We start from the raw sequence: 24,746 nt of genomic DNA on the forward strand, positions 1-24,746 counted from the left end.
TTTCTTTATCCGAGGAAGCCAGTGTTTACTGGTCTAATGTAATCTATGCATGGACTCTGATGTAACATTATGGACAGTGCTTTGTGAGATAAGATAATCTGAAAATTATTTTCTGTTCTGTTATCTGAGGAACAGGGTAATTTTCGGTCATTTTGAGGCTCAAATTGGCTATGCAAAACTCAGATTTGATTAACCTAAATCTGAACTGCTTATCTCTACTATAGACTCTGCTGAATGCATGAAACTCACATCAAAGCTTTTCAAAAGCACATCAAGTATATCGGTATACTTTTGATGTGCAGAGGACTCATGAACTAAATGAATTTCTGATAGTGTTATTCTACACCTCTTCACTTGATACCTGACCTTCATATACAGATACGTGTTCCACACCTCAATACTGGCCAGATCAAATGTATTATTCATAAAATATAGATTTTTCAATGTACCTGGGGCCTGATTCTGGTTCACTCGCAAAAGCAAATTAACCAGAATCAGACCCCTGGTAACTGAATTGCACATATTATATTGTCCAGTTATGGTTTTGATTACATTTTTCTATTTTACTGAATAAATTGCATTATAATATACACATCGATAACCAATAAATATAAATTAATTGTATAAATTATTTGAACAATTTGCCATTATTTAGCTAGATGGACTTTCTGTACTATGACTTAAAACCAATATAGAATGCATTCCTCATTTTAATTATATTGGTATATTATTGTCTAATATTACACAAGAAATAATATTAATTTGTGGCAAATTTAGTCAATTTTGAAAAGCATAGCATGTCAGATAAATATTTCACAATAATAGTAATATTTGAAATGGACCATCTATTTTTTGCTTATATTGTTTTCATTTTCCGCTTCATATGAAATTAACATAGAAAATAACATAGCCATTTTAAAAGCTTTGAATTAATGCCACGGTGCATTATAAATATCTCCAGGACATTTTAAAACTATGGAAGTGTGCTTTCAAGTATCTACTTATTTATTTTTCTAAACGATTTGATTTAATATTAAACTGAACTTTGTCATTCTGTAAAAGAGATCACTTATTCTCAAAATGAAAAATAATTTTATTATTAAGTAATTCTTTTTTGTGGTTACTTTACTAATTGAATTGAGATCCTTCTATGTTTTCCATGGTTGGTGCTATGAATGTGTTACATCATTGGCATTAAACCATCAACCGGAAACAACCTTTCACAGTCATCAGTACATGGGCCTGGGTAGTGGGCCATTTAGGGAAGGGGAGCAGTGGGTAGCTGGTATGTAAATTGGTGGAGCTAAGTTATGTAAATGAGAAAACAAAACCATCCATCAGATAAGGTGAACAACTTTATCTATGGATGTCAAGACATAGAAAATCATTAATGGTTGCTAACCTAACCACCAATGATCTAGGACCATCCATACTAACAGATACAGTAATTTAGAAGAAAAAAAATTGACCCATCTGGATTTCTTCTATTTTTTGCATTATTTCACGCTTACTTATTACAGATCTTCAAATTGAATACCAAACAAAGACATCATGAGTAAACACAAACTACAGATTTTAAATTATAGTTTCTTGTATTGAAGGGAAAAAAGTTAGCCAACATCAACCGACCCTTTATAAAATAGGAGTTGCCGCCTTACTTACTCAATCATCCAATGAACCAAATTAAATTGATAATTACATTCAAGTACACTATACACAATTAGCCTTGATTGCTGCCAGCCCTATTAAGTTAAAACTTCACTGAAATAGAACCTTTTCAGAAGGGGCATCTTAACAGAGGAGGAGGCCAGGCCAATCCTCCTCGGCTAGGCTTCCTCCTCTCTGCCGGGAGTGGTGCCAGGAGCAGTAGGGTCTGAGTTCTCTTGTGCTCAGACCCTACTGCACTTGTGTTAACCTCCACTGTGTTGCAGAGTTTGAGTACAAGATAAACACAGAGTATTATCTCATATTTGACAATAAACAAATGCATGATGTCCAAGCATTATAGACAAATGTTATGTGTCCTGGTGTCAAAATTGTACGTATTGGTAGGCATGGGATCAATAATATCCAGGACTGGATAAAGGGCCACATTGGCTTGGAGCTGAAATTTTTTTAATACTCCAATGGTAGGAGGAGTGACAGGTGCCATGGGGGTGTGACCAGAACTTTGAAAGTATGAACCAATACTTGTAGGCATGGACATTCTCACTATCAGCCCCTCTATTTTCCTAAATACATAAAAATGGTAAAATTATGAATATTGTGTGAAAACTTGAAAACCAATTTAAATACTTAATAATGATTTACTGTCAACTGTCTCCCCCAGTGGAGTGAAATGCATCAGAATTTGTTATATTCATTCATGTAGCTAATTCAGCCGCTGTGTACCGATTGGCACTCAGGAAGAGATTGTTTTATAAACTTTGCTGATCCAGCCGCTGTGCATCGAGTGCTATCCAGGAGTCCGTACCATTCAGGCACCCGTCCCCTATCGTGCTGTACCTTCTGGATCATCCAAAATACTCAGGCAGGCATGAGCTCAATCCATCCATTACCCAGTCACTGTCCTAGCTTCAAGCTCGGTCCTGCCCAGTGATGAGTTCTCACATCTGTTCCAAGACAGAGTCTCTGAATGGGTCAGCAGTTGAACAGTCTCCGATGCTCAACCTAATCGAACAGGATCAAGTCCCTGCATAGCTGATTTGTGAACTCCCCCAGATATAAAATAACCTCACTTTTTAACAAGAGGCACTATTATCTTATAAATTAAGTGTCTGTACCGCTACAAATCAATTTGGTGTCACTTTGCAAAGAGCCCTCTAGATCTTACAAATCTGTAAAAGGATACCATTACCTATATTGTTGGTAATGGTAATGGTATCCTACAAAGGATACAAGATCATACTGGTAACTCAGTAACTTTTATATACCCAGTGAATTCATTGCTCGCAATTAAGAATATATACCCATTTGTACTTAATTTTTTCCCCACAGGTTACCACTTGTTTTTATAATAATTTTCTTGTTATATATTCTTTATCTGGTATATGACCATGTTTATTTGTATTAATGATTATTTTATGTTTTACTAGCAACAATAAATATAAAGTTGCTCTTTAGAAATTGATTGTGTGATTTGAATTAATTCAGCCATACTGCACTTGGGACATAATTGAATTTTTTTTCAATCAGTACATCATACTAAAAGTCAAACATGGTGGTGATAGTATAATGGGGTGAGGATGCTTTGCTGCATCAATTTAGAAGGCTGGCCATAATTGACAGAATCATTAATTCTGCTCTCTTTAAGAAATTTCTGAGTGAGAATGCCTGTTCATCTCTCAGTGATCTGAATCTAAAGCGAAATAGGGTTATGATCCAAAACACAAGAGTAGTAGGATATTAAACCAACAGTTCATGCTAAAAACCTTCCAATGTGGCTAAATTAAAGCAATTCTGAAAACAAATCTCCTACAGCAACATGTGAAAGATCTCCACTTATCAGAGACGTTTGATTGCAGCTGCTACTGCTGCTAAATGTGGCACAACTAGTTTTTAAGTTTAAAGTTGCAATTATTTTTTAACATGGGCGATACCCAGTAATTGTTGGATAACTTTTTCCTTTAATAAATTAAGTGATTATTTGTTTGAAGATCTGAAACAATTAGTTGTTGTAGATGTTATGCAATTCCTTTTATTTTTAGAATAGCATATCACCCAACTTTCAGGTCATCCGAGGAGGGACCCTTGCTCGCGCCGTAGACGCGTGCCCGAAATGAGGTGCCGTGGTTTGCCATGGGAGGGGGCCCCCGTCAAGACATCAGGCCATAGATACAAGAGATCCTACTCCAGAGAGTAGGATATCTTGTACATATGGCCTGATGTCTTGACAAAGGTCTGCAAGACAGACTGAAAATGATTGCCTGATTCTTTTTCTTATGTGATAAATTAAGATGTAAGCAACTTTTAGAGTACTTTGCTGTGAATAGGTGAGTGCTCTCCTTATTTTTCCTATCTCAATGGACTATATATATATATATATATATATATATATATATATATATATATATATATATATATAAAAATACAGTATGGACCTCGTATTGCGCTAACAGATATCTGCTGCTACTCCGATAAGGCTCCCCTGTTAGTGGGAGTCAGGTGAGAGGTACAAAAAAGGGGGTTTATATCGGAGAGCGCTGAAAAAATGTGTACCACGTGGTCACTTCAGTACAATATAAAACACTTGTAAAATGGTGTAGCGACAGTTGATAATTGTCCCTTTCCCGAATGAGACGTAGAAATCGGTTCAAGATAAAAAGTTCTTTATTGAAACCCAACGCGTTTCGTCAGAACGACTACATCAGGGGTAAAACAGAATGTTTTCAAGTGTGTGATTTGATCAATTTTTTAGAATTCATACAGGGTAAAATCCATTGTAGGTAAGTGGATGCCAAACTGGCTGGATGATAGAATGTTGGTGTAGGTCCGTGAATGACAAAGTTATTAGGGTCCCAATTTTTCAGGGAATAAATCCTTATTGGCTAATAAATATCCGGTCTGTAGATGTTGGGGACATCAAACAATATGTAGAATTCATCTATTCGCATATAAACAGATATAATCCTGAACTATAAAAAGGTGTATAGATGTGCAGAAACCTTATAGTTGGATGTGGGTGGGCGTGGTCCTAGGTTGTAGGATTTCACCATCCCGATATGATAGACAGAAATTGGATGTGGGCTATACCGGCCTTCTATAGAGAAAAAATTGGGCTATGATTCGCTCAATCGTATCCAAGTGGGTTTAATTTTTATCATCCGTGGGAAAATCAAACGGATGGAGGACTTGGATTTTGGGAAATCACTTCACAATAATATTATCACCACAATGTAGCAGTATTCGAAGTAGCTCCTTCACTGGCTGATATACTTATATACATATATATACATATTTGCACCAATTGCAATACAGCTTGGTTTGGACTGGAAAAAAGTCACACACTTGCTTTTTTTTTTTTTTGCTTTGCTCCCACCACAGAATCAGCACCTATATCAGGGTTGCCGACTTTAACATTCTCCTCTCCGGGAGAAGCCCGGAGAGGAGAGTTTCAGCAGCCGCTCAGGGGGCAGGGCTTACGAGTGACATCACTAAGCCCCGTCCCATACTGTTAAAAGCAGCGAATTCAGGGATCTCCATGGAGGGGGCGGGGCTAAAATGACGCGATTGTGCCGTTTTAGCTCCGCCCCCTCCTCTGAGACCCGAGGATTGCGGCATTTTAATGAAGCGATCCGGGGGTCAGCGGGGGTCCCCCCTGAATCCGGGAGGGTTGCCCACCCTTCCGGGGGCCAGGAGGGGGTACCCGATTTTCGGGAGACTCCCGGAAATTCCGGGAGGGTCGGCAACCCTGACCTATATCCCATTGACCTTTTATACTTATTTGTATATAGTAAAGCTTCAAGTGCTCTATTCCTATTCACAGTTAATGAATCTTAAATGGCATTTCTGCATTGCAATCAGGGATGAAAAAAATTGCAGTTATCATTGAGTGTAACGGCGGAAAGGGTCATCCTGCTTCTACCTGAGGGGATCACTTCTTAATGCAGAAAATTCCACTTTGAGTTGAGATTTTCTTTATTTCATCACACTGTCCCTTATTTGCACAGTCCTAATCTTGGAGCTCAGTCTCAGTTTATAGGTTATGCAGGCCTGATTGCTTCTCTGCTGATTTTCTGAGCCCTCCGATTAGATAGCTGCTGCCCCATCAGAGTAAAATTCCACCCTGTGTAAGGCTGCGAAAGACCTGCGAAAATATTACAGATCAGCGAATAGCTGCAAATCCATTCAAAACTCACTCCAGAATTGGCAGTCTGGGAGTAATCCAGGACTAACTCGGCCAGTGCGATTGAAACAGACTAATTGGGGCTGGAGCTGACTTCACTTTTCTTCCCTGAAAATGCCTGAGCACGCTTCCATTTTCCATTACACTCCCAGAAAATAGCCGGTTACCATCCCCAAGTGTCAACTTCTGAATGGCTTGCAATTAAAAAAAATATACTGAATTCTATCTTAGGATGGTCCACGTTAACCTTAAATAACTATTAATACAGATAAACTATAAAGAAAATATGAGATAGTGAAATACTATAGAACATTTCCCATAAAAGAAAACTTTGTAAACTAACGCTGATAAAATGTATTTAAAAAATGATCAGGTCTATTACATTCAGTACTGCATTACCTGGAGTAACCTGATGCATTGTAAAGTTGCAGATTTAAACTGGGTGAAGGCTGCATAAGCCAGAGCCCATATAAGAGCCCTGACTTAGGTTCATGGAAAGTTCAGCAAAGGAAAAAACTTAGCCTGGTTTTTCTGCCTGGATACAAGCTGGGGATCAGGCAGGAGCCTATCAGGGATTAGTGGGAGTAGCCAGGGAAAGGTTATATAGGGCAGATGATCATGTGACCTCACCCTTCTCTTTCCATTTTTGAAGTGCTGCAGTCCTGCGCGGATCTGAGGTAAGAGAGATTTTTTCCTGTTTTAGGCCTTTTTGCTTTGCATTTAAATCATGCCCCGTCCGAGACGCTCTGCGCCCCCCCCCCCCCCCCCCCCCGCCGCCTTGTGGATGCGGCCGGGCCGTTATCTGCGGCGGGGTACTGCCGTCCACGGGTGAGGGTGCTTGGGGCACAGGAGGCCTCTGTTACCTCTGGCTCTCCTGTGGGGAGCCTAGCGGCGGGGTTTATGCTGCCTGCACCCAGCCAGTCTGCCCCGGTGAGCGTGGTCAGCGCTCCACCGGGGGTTGTTGAGGGGGCTGCCTTAATAGGCGAGCCGGCGGGGTGTGAACCCGTCGAGGTCCGGGCCTTGCCGGGTCCCTCAGCGGATGGTAATGTGCCCCCACTGCCTCAGGTCACGTCCGTCGTGGACGCGACGCTGGAGGCTTCCGACCCGGCGCCTGAGGTCATCGCTGACTCTCAGGCGGCGGGCGGGCTACAGGTAACGGTACGGGTCTCAGCGCCTGCTGGCGCGAGACCCGTTCCGGAGCTTCAGGCCGTAGGCGGGCTTGCAGGGGTGTCGCGAGCTCTGGCGCCGGCTGGCGCGGGGCTCGCGCCATCGGTGATGGCGGGCATCGAGTCGCTGGGAGCGGAGCAGGCCCCGGTGCCGGCTGACGCGAACGCAGCGTCATCAATGCCGGAGCCGGGTAGCCAGGCGGCTCCTGTCCCAGCACTGCAGGTCGCAGCGTCGGAGGACGCGCTGCCTGCTTTTTCAACAAACATAGAAGAAAATGTGTTTTCCTCCCTTGCGGGGGGAAGCCTGCGGGTGAGCGCTACCAGCGTTAAAAATGTTATGGATGTATCAGGGGACAGGGGGGAGGGAGGAGGAGAGGAGTTGCTGGGGAATCAGGGTGCCCGCAATAGGTTGGGGGGTTTCCATTATGCAGGGGAGTCTGCAGCAGCAGCTGCTGCGGGCTCTGGGATGTTTGTACCCAGGCCAGCAGTCAATACTGGCCTGGGAGGTTTTAGCATGCCCCCCCTGATTTAGGGCCAAATCCCAGGGGCCCCGCCGGGAGGGGTTTGGGGGTCAGTCAGGCCTGGAACCCAGTGGTGTTTTCAGCAGGCATGCCCATGGGCACGGGGGGTTTGGGGCACATGGTGTACTCCAGTAGCTCGGTAGCGGCTTCCGTGCATTTGCAGGGTCCCTCCCTAGGGGCGCAGCCCACATCATCTTGGGGGGGAGGATTGTCAACACCATCTTGGCAGGGGACCCATTCAGGTTTTTTGGGGCAGTTTTCCCCCGGGGGGGGGGGGCTTTCCCGGGCAGTGGCCCCCTGCGGGGCCCCCATATTTTCAGGCCCATTTGGGGGGAGGGGGTTATGGGGCGTGGCCGCAAATTGCACCTTGGAGACACCAGGCGGTCCCTGCAGTGGGGCCGCAATTCTCTTCGGGCTTTCAGGGTGTGCCTACCAGTCAGCCTCTGCTGTGGTCCACGGGGACACAGGGGTACAGTCCACATAGCTCCGGTGGGTATGGTTGGGATCAGAGTTTTGGTCCTCAGGGGCTTTGGTCGTCCCCAAGGGGACAGGGGGAAATATTGCCTCAGGTAAGTGGTAATGCTTTTGGGGCTCAAGGTGTTTTTCCTCCATTGGGGGTTCCCCCGTTGCCTAGGGGACCTCCACCCAGTGCCACAGTGTCAGCTCCACCTCCCCCACCATTGGATGCGTCGGTGGAGACGGGAGGTGGGGGCAATTTGTTGTCTTCTTCCCCCCTCCCAGTTGTGTGTTTACAGGAAACAAGTGTTGTAGCATCATCGGTGGTTTCCAGAAGGAGAAGTCGGGAAGTCAGAGAGGAGTCAAGGTCGACTGCGGGGTCAACAGCAGCAGGTTCCAGGTTGGCCGTTGCGGCCGACGAAGTTCCGGGGACGTCCGGTGCTGGTGAGTGCATGGTTACTTATTCAACATGTGATTCATCAGATAGTGATAGCACCAGCGTGGGGTCGGATTCCCCGCGTCGCCCGCGTAAGCTGGCTAGGCTCATTGCGCGTCATGTGGCGAAGGCAACAAATAAGGATAAGGTGGCGAGTTCTGCACCTCCTCCCACGGATCCCCCATTGTTTACTGAAATGGTGCATTGTGCCAATACAGCAGTGACCAGGGGGCTCCGTAAGAGGATGAGGGAGAAGATTAAGAAAGGGAAGTATGTGGACATGTTCACCCTTACGGAGGACATGCGGCAGGCCTTTGAGAAGGCAAAAAAGGCGGATGGTATTGGAGAAAACGCCTTTAGGAATTTCCATCAGTGGTTAAGGGGTTTCCTGGTTTTTGCAGCCTGCTATGCGGAGACCAGGCCGGCCGAGTACCCAAATGTTGTGAAGTATTTGTTTTTGGTACATGAAATGTACTTAAAAACAAAGGGTTACTCCTAGGGCGAATACGACGAAAAGTTTCGTCGCAAACAGGACGGAAATGCCGTGTTGCCCATGGGTTTTAAGGACGTGGAGGTCTGGTTGGAGGTTACACAGCAGACCAAGCCCCAGGGGGAGGGGGTGGCGAAGAAAACGGTGGTTGCGGCATCCCCAGCCGCCAAGATAGCAGGAAAGGGCAAATGTTTTGCTTTTAATGACGGCAAGTGCGCCAGGGGGGCGAACTGTCGTTTTCGTCACTCATGCAGAGTCTGTGGGGGCAACCATGCAGCTAAGGACTGCTCCGCAGCCCCAGCTGGTAAGTCAACTGACGCCGGGGAAGCCGGTGGAAGTCACAAGTAAGGCGTATTCGCCGGTAGTGGTTTCCGAACTGGTTAGGTGGCTCAGGGGATACCCTGATGCCGTGGCGGCTCGGTTTTTATGGGAGGGTTTCAGTTGGGGGTTCCGGTTGCCCATTAGGGGTTCAGTTAATGTGGTGGCGTCTAGGAATTTGAAATCTGCTAGGGATTTCTCCCACATTGTTAAGGAGAAAGTTGTGGCAGAAATTAGGCTGGGGCGCATGTGTGGCCCTTTTAGTGTCCCCCCTTTGCAGGGTTTGTGTATTTCCCCAGTGGGGGTGGTTCCCAAAAGCACCCCCGGGAAATTTAGGTTAATACAGCATCTTTCACACCCTCATGGGGGCTCGGTTAATGATGCCATACCTGAGGAGCTCTGCAAGGTCAGGTATCAGTTGTTTGAGGAGGCCCTTGGTTTGGTTCAGGAGTGTGGGCGGAACGCATTGATGGCGAAAGTGGATATTGAGTCAGCGTTCAGGTTACTTCCGGTCCACCCAGATTCCTTGCGGTTTCTGGGTTTTAAATTGAAGGGAGAGTTCTTTGTTGATAGGTGCTTGCCTATGGGCTGCTCAATATCCTGTGCGTATTTTGAAAAGTTTAGCTGTTTTCTTCATTGGTGCATTCAGAGAGCTTCGGGTTGCCAGGGTATTGCCCACTACCTTGATGATTTCCTCTTCGTGGGCCCTGAGGGTAGTCCGGTCTGCAAGAATTTGTTGGAAATTACGGAACAGGTTTTAGGGGTGTTGGGGGTCCCTATTGCTGAGGGTAAGACTGAGGGACCCACGCACTGTCTGTGTTACCTTGGGATTGAAATTGACACAAGGGAAGGTTGTTGTCGTTTGCCAGCTAACAAGGTCCATAAATGGTTAGGCCTTATAGAGGATTGCCTGTCAAAAAGGAAGGTGAGGTTGAAGCAAGTCCAGTCCTTGTTGGGTTGTTTTAACTTTGCTTGCAGGGTTATCCCCATGGGTCGGGCTTTCAGCAGAAAGTTGGAAAGGGCGACCGCTGGAGTCGCTAGGCAGCATCATTCGGTGTATTTGTCCAAAGAGATCAAGGAGGATTTGAGGACTTGGGCTTCCTTTTTGGAGTCATTTAACAGGGTGGTGTTGTGGCCAGCTCCTCCTTGCTATAACAGTGCGTTGCAGCTTTTCACTGACGCATCAGGCAGTGTGGGCTTTGGGGCTTTCTTCGGGGTGGAATAATGCGCGGAAGGGTGGCCTGACTCATGGGTGGACAGGGGTTTCACCAGGAATTTATTGCTGTTGGAATTGTTCCCGATTGTGGTAGCCCTGGAGTTGTGGGCTCGGGAGTTAGCCGACAGGCAGGTTGTTTTTCGGTGCGACAACATGGGTGTTGTGCACACCATCAACAATCAAAGGACCTCATGCCCTTTGGCCTTGCGGTTACTTAGGCATCTGGTTCTGCAATGTCTGCGTTTTAATGTGGTCTTCTCGGCTTGTCACGTTCCTAGCATCGACAACAAGATAGCAGATGCCCTGTCCCGTTTCCAGTGGGTTAGGTTTAGAGAGTTGGTGCCAGATGCAGCGAAAGTAGGTTTACCTTGCCCACCTTATATCTGGCAGATTGTCGAGCCGGTATAGTGGGATTGGCCAGAAATGCCTTGGCGCCTTCCACGCAGAAGGCTTATGACGCGGCTTGGAGGGATTGGCAGGCTTTTCTGAGCAGGTATGGTCAGGAAGGTGAGTCCTTGGAGAATTGTTTATGTGTTTTTGCCTGGGAGCATTTCCAAGCAGGGAGAGCAAAAGGGGCCATGTCAGCTGCCCTTGCGGGCATTGCTTTCCACTCGCGGATACGGGGTCTGGAGGATCCCACGCGGTCTTTTGTCCTAAGAAAAGCAATGAAAGGTTGGGCTAAAGCGGTTCTGGTGGGTAAAGACGTAAGGCGACCTATTGACTTGGCCTTGTTAAAGGAATTAGTGAGGGTCCTGGCAGAGGTTGGGGAGTCCGAGTACGAGATACTGCTTTTTCGCACCGCGTTTGTTCTGGCATTTTTTGGGGCATTCAGGGTCAGTGAGCTGGTTGCCAGGAGTAGGACGTATAGCAAGTCAGGGTTACTTTTCAACGAGGTTCAACTGCGCAGCGACAGTGTGTGCTGCAGAATAACTAGATCCAAGACGGATCAGGTTGGCAGAGGTAAGTGGGTTATTCTGCAAGCGCAGAGCGAGGTGGAGATTTGCCCGGTTCAGTTGGCGCGGGCTTACTTGGGGATCCGACCAGTAGCGGTTGGGGGGCAGTTTTTATTGCATAATGATAAGGCTGCGCTTTCTAAATTTCAATTTGCTGCTGTGTTGAAGCGCTGTTTGAGTGTGTTGGGGCTCCCGCCTCAAGAGTATGGTACCCATTCCTTTCGGATTGGGTCAGCTACACAGGCTGCGGCAGCTGGGTTGTCCCCAGGGGCGATCCAGGCGCTAGGTCGGTGGAAGTCTGATTCGTATAAGAGTTATGTGAGATTGGATAAATTGTAGTTGCGACTGTTGCGCCAACCCTAAAACGCAGTTTACTCCCGGTTTTTGAACGACAGCGTTCAGAAATCGTGGGTGTGAAGGTTGTTTTTACTTTTTCCTCCGAGGGGGCCTTAATTCAATTGGCAAACCAAGGTCCACGGGAGTTTTTTTTTTTAAGTTTTCTCCTTCACATGGGTTGATTTTTAAGTTTTGTGATATATATATAAATTACTGACGGTAAGGATTCTTCTTTTTTCAGTTTCAATGGAATCCTCGGGGCAGATATGGCTCATTGGCCATTCTTTCATTTATTGGGCAGGGAGACACCCAATGGGAAGGAGGTCACATGATTATCTAGGAGACAGGACGGTCAGGTGGATAGGTGTGAGGGGCATGCGCTGGGGTGAGTTCTTGAGCGAACTTTTCAGGCATGAGAGGAATTGGGGCCGTCCCCAATGGTTGGTTATCCACCTGGGCGGCAATGACATGGGCATAGTCAAAGGAATCGACTTGATTTTAAGTATCAAGTCCGATTTGGTGGCTGTACGGGCACATTGGCCCGGGGTGAGGATAGTTTGGTCGGAAATTATCCCTCGATTCCATTGGCGGGGTGCGGTACGGACCTCAGCCATTGAGAAGGCAAGTGTGGGCTTGAATAGTTAAATAGGTTTTTCCCGGTTGGTTATGTTTTTCTTTTGGGGATGGCGGCTGCGGTTAGTTAACCTTGTGGTGGCGGGAAGTCGCTACCAGCCAGCGGTCAGAGGGGGGCACAAGCGGTCATCGTGGGGCACCATCCCTTTTGTAGGACGGCGGGTGGTCCTTCCCGTGCGGGTGGACAGGGGGCGTTCCCCTGCGGGACCGTCCGCTAAGGGCTCAGCCAGGTTAGGGGGTGGTGAGACCCTCACGATGCAGGTTATGTCATTAGGAGGCGGTGGTGAACCCCTCCTGCAGTGTTTTGCTGTTTTTACGTATATCAAGTTGACTGGGCTGGCGTGTTGGTAGCGGCTTAGTCTTTGCCATCCTCCAACCTTTAGTTTTAAAAGTTAGGGACTCAAAATCCAAATTCAAACCCAAATTTCTTAGTTAGCTTTCAAGGTCTCAATAAATATTCCTTTGACCTTTTTAAACTTAACTCTTGGTGTCAGTGTGGTTATTTCTTGTACGCGTGATTTATTTAGTGTCGTCTCAAATTATTTTAGATAAGGGTTTTGGTTTAATATAATGTAAAGGTATTTTAAGTTATGGGCTACTTATACAGTACTGTATGTGAATTGAGTGGAAAAAGCAGATTGCTCATTTTAATTTTAAACGATCATTTTGTGCATTTAGAATGTAAATGGAAGAGTAACAGTTTGCAACGCTTTGTCTCCTTTGCAACAGCTTTGCATAAAATATATTTTTCATGTCACACTTTTCAGCTTAAGAAACCATGTGTATTTTCCACTGTCCCTTTCACAAAGAGTCCCAATGAATTATTCATTTGCTTAAAATGCAATATAACAGGATTATTCTGGATGTTCTTTCTTGCTGTATAATTGAAACAAATTAGTGAGGTTAAATCTGATGAGGCTGTTTTCGGTATCTATTATATTTTAAGGTAAAGGTCAGGATAATACGCACTATAACAAACCTAATGCGGCATTTCAACCTATTTGCATTTAAAATGCATGCTTAAGTTGTGATAAGAAAAAAATGGGAGTGGTATGGCATATGTACAGTTATTAAATAATTCATTAGGGGTATGGATCATATGGTCATTCTAAAGATGGTCAACAGTCATAAGGTCGACACCACTAGGTTGACATACTAAAAGATTAACAGGGGTCTAGGTCGACATGGGACAAGGTCGACAGGTCATTAGGTCAACACAAGCATTAGGTCGACATGGTCTAGTCAACAGTCAAAAAGTCGACATGGAGTTTTTCACAGTTTTTTTTACTTGAATGTTGACACCGTCGACATGGACACAGGATAAAGTGCGCCGCGTATTGAGTTGACCTAATGACCTGTCGACCTTGTTCTATGTTGACCTACACACCTGTCGACCTTTCAGTACCGTTTCCCCGATAATAAGCCCTACCCTTGCTTTTGGAAACTAGTCCAAAATAAGCCCTATTAACACGGTATGTTGACCTAGTGGTGTCGATCTAATGACTGTTGACCATCTTTAGATTGACCATATGACCATATCCCATCATTAGGACAACCCCATATGGTCGACAGCAATAGGTTGACTGGGCAAAAGGCCAATTGGTCAAAAGGCCAACAGGTAAAAAGTTGATAGTGGCAAGGTCAACAGGGTAAGAAGGTGAAAGGTAGACAAAAGGTCAACATTGTTAATAGGGTCAACATGGCAAAGGGTCAACACAAAAGCCTAAAAGGTGTAATGGTTAGCATTACTTCCTAGCAGCACTGAGGTCATGGGTTAGATTCCCACCATGGCCCTAACTGTGCAGAGTTTGTATATTCTCCCCGTGCTTGCATGGGTTTCCTCTGGGTACTCTGGTTCCTCCCACAATTTGCTCCCAACAAATACCTATGATCAATGTGTGTGTACATGTGGTAGGGAAATAGGGGATTGTAAGCTCTACAGGGGCAGGGACTGTTGTAATTGTTCAAAATATTCACTGTAAAGTGTTGTAGAATATGTGTGTGCTATAAAAAAAACGGCAATTGATAAATAAATAAAAATGGTCATAATATTTTTAAGTTTCTTTTTGTAATTTTGTTTTTTTTATCCTATGTGAACACAATTTATGGTTACTATGATTTAGCTCCCAATCGTAGTCGATGGAGATAACAAATTAAGCAAAATTTAAAAAACATGTAAAACCCCCAAAACTTGTGTTCACAATATGTATGTGACCATTGCCATGTCGACATTTGAACATGTCAACCTTTTGTACCTGTTGACCTTAAGCACTGTCTACCTTTTACCTGTTGATTTTCTAACTCTCTTGACCTAATGCATATCAATTATATGGGGTTGAAATATTGACTGCCTATCTATACATTGGAACCCAACAAAAAAAATCAAATATGTGTATACAATGAATTGTGAGGCACAGCATAGCATAAAATATAAGGTGTGCAGGGGATTGTTTGCTATCCATGGGCCCCATAGTAGCTTCACCCCCTGGACTATTTGTAGTTACACCACTGTGTGTAGTCCAAGGTCACCCCCATGTATTCCAAGAAGTTCCAAATAAATCTCATATTGAAATTTAACAAAAAACATAATTGTATTATAATTCAATTGGGTAAATCGTCATACATTTCCTTAAACACAATAGCAATCCAATTGGTGGCTGAGGAACAACAAACTTGTAATACCATGAGTGGAAAACTCCAAGTCTTATTATCTCAGCAGACATAAGCTGCACCCAGAAGGGTGGTCCCTCAAACCAGATAATTGTTAGTAGATTGTGAAAAGATACGGTTAGGTAAGCATCACCATGATGACATCACAGGTTAACCACAAAATATAGCACTTCTGCTCAGGGACAGGTTTTTCTGGAAGACAATAGGATAGTTTATATGTCCATCTGATATACTGTATCTGCTTACACCAGTGGCAAGGTCTCACATTCTTTAGTACATACAGTAGTTAGAGAAAGGATCCAGGTGCTGACAGAAAATATGTAAACGGATTTGCTAACCCATGGAATATTTTGCCTTCAGATATTAGTTTGGATGGCTTTAATGGTTTGACATTGAAGTCATAATCCTTAAAAAGGAGCTAATTGAAAGCTAAGGTTAGAAAGCCTGTCATAGAAAATAATTATCTGTAAGACCTATTATTCTTTGTCTAAAAGATGAAGTTTCAAAAAGCCTTGCTACTCTTCTATTACACGACGCAGTGGATACTTGAATGTTTAGATCTCTGCAATTTTTTTACATTTTGGCAACAATTCTTGAGGGTGAAACATTTCACAAATTCACACTCACCGCATAATGCAGTCCTCTATACTGAATCAGTCCTCTATACTGAATCAGTCCTCTATGCTGAATCATTAATAATATCATACTTTTGTACCACTTCACTCTGGTAACATAACTAAAGAATAAGAGCTGTAGGAAATAGTGCTAATTTGAGGAAGATTTAAAATAAATGGAGTACCACAAAGTGTATCAATTTCATTAATCTATAAGATATATGTAGTTTATTAAAATAAAATAAAATAACACAAAAACATTTCATACAAACAGTTGAATAGCCAAACATGGGTTAAAAATTGCTTTACTGTATCTGAGAAATGGTGCCCCCCTCTTCCAATAATAGACAGTGTTTGACTGGCCCACAGGGGCACAGGGAAAATCCCGGTGTGCCTGGGCCCTCACCTCCAATTAATAAGAATCAGGTTCCAGACTGTGCATATGAAGTATACATTATGCATACAATATGTTACATTATACTGCACAAGACTACAGTGTATTTTCTACAGTACATTATCATGCATGCACTAGCAATATTTTTTATATTTTACTTTACTGTTTAAACTCTAATGGATAGTCAAACTTCTGTGGCACTCCTGAGACTGGCCACTCCCCTAGAGTCCCAACACTGTTAATAGGAGTCCTGTTCCTATTGCAGACCTCTTAGATTGAGGCACAGTTTATATATATATATATATATATATATATATATATATATATATATATATATATATATATATATATATATACACATGGAGGTACCGGTTCCCAATATAATATAGCAGTGTCCTCTCATGATTTTCTGGAATCCTGTTGGTGCTGTAGGTGTAGCGCTGAAATTAGTATTAAGATTAGGATTAGTATCCATTGGGGTGAACGTTGTAGAATTGGAGTGAAATGTAAAGGGGACCAAACAAATGACCTCCAGTTTCAAATTTTCAAAAAGCCTTGCTACTCTTCCTTTTACATAATGCAGTGGATACTTTTGGCAGCAATTAATAAGGGTAAAACATTTCTACAGAGTGTCAAAAATTCACACCAATCATGTAGTCCTCCACTACTATAATGAGACTTAATTTGATGTTGAAGATGAACAACATCATACTTTTGTACCACTTCACTCTGGTAACATGGGTGGGGGCAGCAAGACATTATGGGACCATCAGGGAGAGAAGCCGGACTGGGATCAGGAAGCATATGGGGGAAGGAGATGGGGGGGGGGGGACAGAGACATAGACAAAGTCCTGGGACATAACAAGGGTATAATCGGGGGTAACTCCCAGGGTGCATCAGGAATGTCATGTAATAAAATGTTATGTTGTAACAGTCACGTTACCCCATTACCGTTCTGAGGTACAGATGATCTTAGTATACGGGAAGGAGGGAAGGACAGAGGAAGAATTCCCAGAACTATAAATAGGGCAGGCAGTGTGCATGGTGGGGAGGGCTGTAGAGAGTCTACTGAAGGGGAGAGGGGAAAGAGGAAGCTAGTAAAGAATTCAAATGGGTCCTGGGGTGAAACTAATCACAATATTAGAGCCATATCTAAAAATAAACATAAATTAAAATGCTTACTGGCTAATACAAGAAGCTTAGTGAGTAAAATCGGGGAGCTAGAAACGGTGATCCGTAGGGACGACTACGACATCATTGGTATTACTGAAACATGGTGTAATGAGTCGCATGACTGGGCATTAAACATGGAGGGATATACACTCTACAGGAAAGACAGGGAAAATAGAAGGGGTGGGGGTGTGTGCCTATATGTAAATAATAACTTAACATCATGTGAGAAAAATATGAGCACAGACCTGGAAGAAGACAACTCGGAGACAGTGTGGGCAGAGATAACCGACAATAATAAAAAAACAAAAAACAAAATTATAATAGGGGTATGCTATAGACCACCAAATATAAACGAAAGGGAAGAGTCTCTTCTTTTAAACCAAATCAAACAAGCATCAAATCAGGGTCAGGTATTAATTATGGGGGATTTTAATTTACCCGACATTGATTCGGAAAACGAAACAGGTAAATCAGCAAGAAGCAATGGGTTCTTAAGCTTACTTAAAGACCAGTTTATTACACAAATGGTGGAAACTCCAACTCGTGATGAGGCACCCTTGGACTTAGTATTAACAAATAACACAGACTTAGTTTCAAACACAACAGTAATTGAACAATTAGGGAACAGTGATCACAATATGGTTTCACTGGAAATCAACTTCAGTAAATTACATCAAAAAGGATCTGCAAAAATACTAAACTTCAGAAAAGCGAACTTTGAATTATTCAGGGAAGCCCTAACAGGAATTGGGTGGGGAAAAGGTTATGGAGGGAAAAAATGCAGAGGAAATGTGGGATACTCTAAAAAAGGTGCTTGATTCACTAACTATTGAATACATTCCTAAAGTAACTAAGGGTAAATTCAACAAAAAAAAGCCACCATGGTTGGACAAAAATGTAAGGTCAGCTATCAACAATAAAATAAGAGCCTTTAAATTCTATAAAAATAACTTGAATGAGGAGGCGTTCGCAAAATACAAAGAATGAAACAAAACTTGTAAAGGGGTAATCAAAGCAGCTAAAATATTATATGAAGAGTGCATAGCCACTGAAAGCAAAACCAAGCCAAAGAAGTTTTTTAAATACATAAATAGTAAACGTTTAATTAAGGAAAACATAGGCCCACTAACTGATACTAGTGGAAAAAGTGTTACTGAGGACAAGGACAAAGCAAAACTGTTAAATGAGTTCTTCTCATCAGTATTTACTAAGGGAGAGCAGACTGTGGAACAAACATTTACCACAAACGGGACAAATAAGCCAGATCTCATTGTGAATTTCACACCGAAGGAAATAACACTGAGGCTAAGCAAACTCAAAACAAATAAATCACCAGGGCCAGATGGGATTCATCCGAGGGTATTAATGGAATTAAGGGATGAACTAGCTACCCCCCTACAATATATCTTTAGCAAGTCACTATCGTCAGGTATAGTACCAAAAGATTGGAGAATAGCAGAGGTAGTGCCAATATTCAAAAAAGGAAAAAAGGAAGATCCCGCTCATTACAGACCCGTTAGTTTAACATCAATTGTGGGTAAACTATTTGATGGATTTTTAAGAGATGGTATCCAGGAATATTTAGACCATCACCGTCTACTCAGTACTAACCAACATGGGTTCGTGAAAAATCGTTCATGCCAAACTAATCTACTAGGGTTCTATGAAGAGGTTAGCAAAAACCTTGATAATGGAAATGCTGTAGATGTGATTTTCCTAGATTTCGCTAAAGCATTTGATACTGTCTCACACAATAGATTGATTAATAAAATGGAGAACCTAGGATTGGGTGAAAATATCTGCAGATGGGTAGGGAATTGGCTATGTAATAGAGAACACTGGCCCTTATTCTGGTTGGTGCGGTCAGAGCCGCACACGGGGCTCCGACCGCACAAACCAAGGGCCGCCCACCCGACGGATCGCCACGGCCGTCCATACACGGACGGCTGGCGATCCGCACAAAAATGGTGGAGGCTACGCCTCCACCATGGTGGGAGCTGCCCCCTGCCTTCGATGGTCGACGACCGCAAGCTCAGACCACACGGACAATCGTCCGTGTGGGAGCTTGAAAGGGGGCTGAAAGCTGACATCCGGCGACGTCAGCTTTCCGCCCCCATGTCATGGTAATGAGGGCGTCATGCCCTCATTACCATGCATACGCCCCGCGTTTGCATGGGAACGCCCATGAAACGCGGGGCGTACACATAGGGAAATGAGGGGCTGAAGCCCCTCACGCCCCTATACGCCCCCTTTGCGGCGGACGAAATCCGTCTGCGGCGAAGGGGGCTGCACATGCGCAGAATGAACTCTGCGCATGTGCAGAACAAAAACATCGGCGGTACGGCCGCACGCGGGCCGTACCGAGCCGATTAGAATAAGGGCCAAAGAGTGGTTGTGAATGGTGCCGTATCAGATACGATACTGGTACTAAGTGGAGTGCCCCAGGGTTCGGTTTTGGGGCCCATTTTGTTTAACATTTTTTATTAACGATATTGGGATAGGGTTACTCAGCAATGTATCCATCTTTGCGGACGATACAAAACTTAGCAAAGTCATCAAATCACCATGCTTCAAAATGATCTTGCAATTCTTGATGAGTGGGCAAAAAAATGGATGATGAGGTTCAATGTAGATAAATGTAAGGTTATGCACCTTGGGAGACACAACCAGTGTGCAAGTTACAACCTTAGCGGAGAGGAACTGGGTAATTCCATACTTGAAAAGGACCTAGGAGTCCAAATAGACAGCAAACTGGGATGTAGTGCCCATTGTAATGTAGCTACAAAAAATGCCAACAAAATTCTGGCATGTATTAAGAGGGGAATGGAAACTAGGGACTCAAGGGTAATTATGCCACTGTATAAAGCATTGGTGAGACCTCACCTCGAGTACGGAGTGCAGTTCTGGGCCCCACACTATAAAAAGGACATCATAGAATTAGAAAAAGTCCAAAGGCGAGCAACAAAGCTTATTAGGGGAATGGAGAATTTAAGCTACAGGGAGAGAATAAGCAATTTGGGACTATTTGCATTGGAAAAGAGACGTTTAAGGGGGGACATGCTCAACATGTACAAGTATATCAAGGGCCAATATAAGGAACTGTCACACACCCTCTTTTCTACTAGAAAGGAATCTAGGACACGAGGGCATGAGTATAGATTAGATAAAACAAGATTTCATTCAGCTAGTAGAAAGAATTTCTTTATGGTTAGAACAGTCAAACTCTGGAACTCTCTTCCCAGAGAGATGGTAACGGCTGGCTCATTAAATGCGTTCAAGGCAAAGTTGGACAAACATTTACTGGAGAAAAACATCCATGGGTACAAATAAGAAATATAATCTGTCTGTAAAATATCAGAACCTACCAAATCAGCAATGGATATCTATACCAGGTTGAACTAGATGGACGCAAGTCTTTTTTCAGCCTTACCTACTATGTAACTATGTAACATGAAGTTTAAGATAAAATGAGTGTCAACGCTGGGAGCTATGTCTTACAAGTATTCTTACTATATTTATAGAATGAAGATATGGCTGTCCTTCAAAAAAATAAAAATAAACAAAGTGATTTTAAAACTCCAATTACAGTATATCATAACATATTCTATGTTTGGCAGAATCAGTATCCAGTGGAATCTATAAATTAATTGGTTGTCATTAGGCCTTTACAGATATATGTAATTAAGGACAAACTGTTCTTTATAATGTCAAGCTTGTTCTACCAGATCAGTAAATTCTTAATCTGCAGTGCAACGGATGAGCAACTGGGTTGGTTATCCACTTTGTACCTTCTGGGCACTTTTTATAAAGTTCTGCAATGCCTTTACAACCAATGACACCAGTTTCGTTCAGACGGTGTTACAAATGCCACAGCCCTCCCTCAGAATATTTTTGCTGGATTTATGAACAAACAGTCAATGTGAGCTTAAAGGAGAAGGGAAGAGAAAACATTGAGTATACATTTTTAGAACTTTTTTTAGCACTTAATTAACTTTAAATTTGTAACACATGGTCTGACAATAGTGGAACTGCATAAAGAGAATATACCTTTTGCTAGACCCAAATCTTCCATCCCATGCTCAATTGGCATTTTAATGCATGTGGATAACGATACTGAATTCTTTCATTATCTAATAAGCAAATGGGTATTCTGGCTCACGAAACTCTGTTGCTGTATCTTGGAATGTGCACACAGTACATGCCATGAGATATGTACTGTGTGAAGCCTTCTACATTGTAGGCAATAAAAGAATTAGCAGTTACTTGTGCAATTTAAGAAGGCCCTCTGGCAAAATTGCTTGACTATTATTAACTAAGCCTTGCACATTGTAATAACTATACAAAACACAGAGTAATAACTATACAATGATAATTAAAATAATTACAAAAACATAAAAATTACAAGCCAAGGATGAGGAAAATGTTCATATGGGGTTATAGTCTTAACATAAAATGATATTGTAGGTATTATATTAATGTTTGGTTAGTGATTCATGTTGACACATGTTCTGATTTACAATATCCATTTTAAGATATCATCACATGTCACAGTCAATCATCAAAATCAAAGTTCACATTATAATTTGTCAGAACTTAGTTTTTTGGAATCAAACATGTGCATAAAGAGTGCGTATGAGAAGAGATGTGTGACACGCTATGAATGATGCATTATGAGTGATCGATTATAAGTGACAAGCAAAGAATAGCAAGCCATGGGGAATGAATGGATGTTCAGTGAATGATGATTAATGGTTTTAAATTAAGAGTGATGAGCAGTGAGTTCCAAGCAATTGGTCATATTCAACAAGGTACAAATGATGAGTGACAAGGATCAAGTGACGTGTGCTGGGAAAAATGTAATGTCCAATCACAGCAGAAATAGCAAATCTATTTACATATTCTGATTATTTTAAACTATTCTATATCTTGTGTGTGTGTGTGTCTGCATGCTCATTGATGCACTGTGATGCAAAAACAGTTTTTGGATTTGCTTCAGCATTCTGTAAACAATTGGATATGCCGATCACGTGATGAAAAGGTCATATTAGTGTCACAAATTCTCTTTCATTTTTAAATCAAACTGATCTGTGATGTAATATTTATTATATACACAACTTAATATGATAACACATCCTCCTGGCTACTTGGAAGTGCAGTATGAAGGAAAACAGTTATGTAGTCTGTTTGTAAAGACCAGAGAAGGGCTAGTTGCAGATAGACAAACTATCTGCGTTGCAGATCACCAATGCCATGAATGCCATATTACTGTATATTGTATTTTCTGTGAGCTTTGGTATGACTATTTTGTGTAGAAAAGCAGGTTGTTCCTCTCTGTTTTGCTCAAACACACTTTCTCCTTTCCTCATATTGGGCCTTATTCTAGTTCACTCTTTATGACAAAATGTTTCTTAGATGGACAAAACCATGTGCACTGCAGGTGGGGCAGATGTTACTTGTGCAGAGAGAATTAGATTTGGGTGGGGTTTCAGTGGCAAACGCAGGATTTTCAGAAGGGGGTTTCCAGAGGGGTGGAGCAAAGCACGGAGATGGACACTTAGGTGACCCAGTATATGCCGGGTCAGTTAAAGTATTATAGATAGACCAAATGTATATAAATAATAATAATAATAAAAAAATATATATATATATATATATATATATACATACATACATACAGGGGTGTCAACAGCAGTGTAGACCCCTGGGCATAGCAATGTATTGGGGCCCCTACCGATCCTCCAGCGGTAGGGGTGGGGGAAGCTTTGATGTCCTGCGGGTGGTAGGGGGTATTATATCAACCGCTCAGCATGTAGGGCCTGGATCAGTAATTTCCACTAATTACCCCTTTACTGCACAGATGGTGGGAGATGGGGTGGGAGAAGGGGGCATTGGGCTGAATGAAGGGCCCCTGATACATAACTTCCAGGGTGGTAGAGGATGTTTAATATGCAGAGGAGGGGTGTATAGTGGAGTGGGCTTATTATTCATAAATTTCTGGTGGGAGGACAGCTTGCTTGACTGCAGATACCTCCAGTTCCCAGAAATAGATTTCTTAGATTATAATGTAATTACAATCTAGAGAATCCCACCTACCAAATGGAATTGGAAACTAGGGGATCAGAGTTCAGGAGGCAGAGCAATCTGCCAACGAGTATATAAAACTACATACCAGGTGTGTGGAGCTGGAGCAGTAACCAGCTGCTGGAAGGCTAATATCTCTGGTTTTGGGAACAGTAGAGACAAGCTACTAGTGTCCATCAAAGGGGGAGAGTCCCAGCTTTTGGAATATAACCTCAGAAAAACTCTAAATCAGACAGAAACTGAAATATCTGACTGGGGATAGCAATTAACAGGCTTGGATGGGGACCACTGCTTTGAAGTCAGATATCTCCGGTTCCCAAGGGCCGATTTTTACAATTCTTGTACCCATGGAAAGAGGGGACCCTCAGCTTTCAGCCTAGGACCCTTAGACTCCTGGGGGGGTTTCTGGGTACTCAGAAACCCCCCCCCTGCGTGCGCTACTGGGTTTTACTTCAAAGTGAGATCTATATTGCAGTGTAAAAATAAAGCAGCCAGTATTTACCCTGCACAGAAACAAAATAACTCACCCAAATCTAATTTTCTCTGCACATTTTACATCTGCCCCCCCCTGCTGTGCACATGGTTTTGTCCATCTAAGAAGGATTTTGTAAGAAAGAGTGAACTAGAATAAGGCCCATAGCCTCTACTTTTTACTTTTCTCCCATAACACTTTTTCCAGTGTACTTTTAGTATACAAATTTAAAATGAAGATAAATTGTAAAAAAAATAATAATATTCTAACCATTAATTAGTGCAGATAAAAGACAAATACTCCTTGATACAAATTCAGATTTCCCTTCATTACTAAGGGGGATATGCTTGGAGAGAGGTGTAATGGAGAAAAAAATACCAGCCAATCAGCATCTAGCTGTTATATTCATGACTGTTTTTGAAAAGTGAGTTAGAAGATGATTGGTTGATAATTTAACTATCTCCACTTCATCTGTCACCAAGCTTCCCTCTCCCCCTCATACAGATGGAGCCTTCTTCAGCTAGCCTTCTCTGGATAGCCATGGTGAGCAAAGGCCTATTGATCTCAGCTGCAATACAATACATATAACAATACAGTACGGGGTTAGCATAGGATTAAGTCCGACAGATCTGGCTCACTGAATCCTATTAAAGGGCTAGATGAGGATGTCTCTGTCTGTAGTTTATGCTTCTTCTTTGGTATCTGTTCATATATCACATACTGCATCTTTTGTGACAGTAACACAATAGCCTGTCAGCATTTCATTTCTTTTTGCTTTGATATCCCTTTTTCATCATGAGATGCACTGATCTCTCCCTATACTCATCACTTACTGCTCCACAGTTGTCGGAGAAAGACTCCAGGACAAACTGAATGTACAGTAGTGTATTTATTAGTGACATTTAGCAGTCAAATGTCTGACTAAAAAGTAGTAAGTTGGTCACGTGTTCTTTATAGTAGCCAATGTTCTCC

The sequence above is a fragment of the Crinia signifera genome, chromosome 5 (assembly GCF_055691185.1).
Source record: "Crinia signifera chromosome 5, ASM5569118v1, whole genome shotgun sequence".
Lineage (NCBI taxonomy): Eukaryota > Metazoa > Chordata > Amphibia > Anura > Myobatrachidae > Crinia > Crinia signifera.